The sequence below is a fragment of the Alosa alosa genome, chromosome 20, assembly GCF_017589495.1.
Source record: "Alosa alosa isolate M-15738 ecotype Scorff River chromosome 20, AALO_Geno_1.1, whole genome shotgun sequence".
Taxonomy (NCBI): domain Eukaryota; kingdom Metazoa; phylum Chordata; class Actinopteri; order Clupeiformes; family Clupeidae; genus Alosa; species Alosa alosa.
The window spans coordinates 15216379-15218878 of NC_063208.1; the positions used below are offsets into that span (position 1 = coordinate 15216379).

General features: G+C 49.9%; 1 protein-coding gene across 1 annotated transcript in view; it reads left to right on the forward strand.

Annotated features, from left to right (window-relative positions):
* Positions 1-2500, forward strand: part of gabbr2 (gamma-aminobutyric acid (GABA) B receptor, 2) — a 214396-nt gene that overhangs the window by 172112 nt on the left and 39784 nt on the right. The window lies entirely within an intron of this gene.

Here is a 2500-nt window from a genome sequence, read left to right on the forward strand (position 1 = left end):
GTGTGTGTGTGTGTGTATGTGTGTGTGTGTGTGTGTGTGTGGAGAAGGAGGATAGGGATAGACTCGGGGTGGTGGCATTTCGGGTCCCTGCATGCTGAAGCAGTGCGCCAGCAGCTGCCACTAATGATTAGCGCTGTTTATGCCCATGATTAGCCAAGCATGGGGCTGGTGGTGGCTAGTGAGGCCGCTCTCTGGTGTCGGGTTATAGCTGCTTAACTGTGGGTCCATGTGGGTCCGTGTGTGTGTGTGTGTGAGATAGAGAGAGAGATAGGAAGGAAAGGGGAAAAAATAAGTGTGTGTGTGTGTGTGTGTGTGTGTGTGTGTGTGTGTGTGTGTGTGTCTGTGTCTGTGTGTGTGTGTGTGTTTGTACGTATGTATATTTATGTGTGTGTGTGTGTTTACCATAAAGACTTAAAGGGATAAAAAAAAGGCCTGATTGCTTTACTGTGTTATTTGAGGTGTAATTGGAGAGGCCCAGTGTTTGGGTACAGCACAGTGCATCCTGGCCAAGGAGGACGGAGTAACGAGAGAGAGTGGATGCCCAGTTTTGTTTTCCTCTCCTGCCCAGTCCAGCACACAAGCGAGGCGAGCGCTAATGTGGAGACTCTACTCTAATTGATGTTGCTTGCTAATGACTCTCAATGCCTTGGGTGCAGTGCAGGAAATGCTTCTGATAACCACCAGACACACACACACACACACACACACACACACACACACACACACACACACACACACTGTGCGCCGGTGGCGAGTGCATATTTGGGGAGCTAATTGGATGAGTGCTGGTGCTTCAGACACCCACATGTAGGCCAGCGTATCCTCAAGGTCCAGTGAGGTCCAGCGAGGTCCTGAAAAAACATGACAACATGCGCGTCTGGCCCACTTTCAATCTTGAGAGCCAAGGAAACCCTAATGACCCCGCTCCCCTTACACACACACACACACACACACACACACACTCATCAATATTCTGAGTTTATTAGGAGACCCAGTTAAGTGGCGTCGTTTGATGGTGAGCCCGGTGAGCTCTTTTGATGCTGTTGAGCCACTAAGAAGCGGCTCTGTCCACTTCAAGCTAATCTTGGCCAGCTGGCTAGTCAGTTCCCCGCCACCACTTTGTGGAAGAGAAGGCAGCCTGACACTCTTCACTGTGGCTTTGACTTCTCGGTGACTTTCACGACAAGTGGTAGTCTGTGTGAAATGCAAAACAGTGCATTGGCCCTGAAGCGTGTCAAACCCCCCCTCACACACACACACACACACACACACACACACACACACACACTACCCCCTCTCAGGGTTAGCCGTCCAGAGCTGTTAGACTTTACGAGTCCAGCTCGGTTATGGCCCTGCTGTGTGGAGCAGTAGAAAGCATTCTAAAGTTATTCTGGTCACACAGCCCAGCGCTGTCCAGTTGTTAAGGCTCCAGACTGCTGGACAGCTTCTCCCTCTCTTTCACTCGATTCTTTCCTTTTTTTTTTGGTTGATTTTCTTTAGTTCTCTTATTTGCTCCCGCTTTATTTGTCGCTGTCCATTTGTCAGTCTGTCTCCTCCGCTGACATACTCTTTCTATAGCTCGATCTCTCTATCTCTCTCTCTCTCTCTGTCTCTCTCTCTATCTCTCTCTCTCTCTGTCTTCTTGTCCTCCTCCTTCCACTCCTCTTCCCTCTCTCGTTCTTCATTCTCTCTCTTCCCCCAGGACAAAAGAAACACAAGTCAGCCTATATAGAAAGCTGTTTATGTCTCTAGACCGTGTGGTGCTTCCTCGTTTTGTTTGTGTGCAGACATAGATGTGTTTGTGTTTGCAAGCATACATTAAATGTGCAAAATGCTGTCTATAAATATCACAGTCGAGTGTGTGTGTGTGTGTGTGTGTGTGTGTGTGTGTGTGTGTGTGTGTGTGTGTGTGCGTGTGTGAAAACTCTGGCTCGGGTGTCATCTTCAGGGAGTGCCGGGCCGCCTGGGTCTCTCAGCATGCCTCGGCTGAGCCCGAGAGCGGTAAGCCCCAGCTGGAGCTCTCCTCCTGGGCTTGAGCTGGAAGCTTGCCTGCCTGTCTGCCCGTCCTCTGGACCTCAGCCTCTCCAGCAGCCCCGGAGGGCCTGGGAGACTGGGGGGGGGGGGAAGAGCGATTGGTGTCTTTTTCTCTCTTCTTCTTTCTCTATTTTCTATATCTTTCTTTCAAAGACACACACACACACACACACACTACACTACAACCATCACCATCACACCCACAACTGAGAGATTAGCAGTAGGATTGATTGGTGCAAGGAGCAGGGCCATTAACTCACATATCACTCTAGGGCATTACACACACACACACACACACACACACACACACACACACACACACACACACACACACACACACACTCCCATACCTATGCCTCTGTCCTTACATGCTGGTTGTTTGTCAAGAGGAGCAGCTCAAGATGGAGGCAGAGAAAAGAAGTGCCTTAATGTGTCTTACTGATGTGCTTCCCTGGGCTAGATGCAA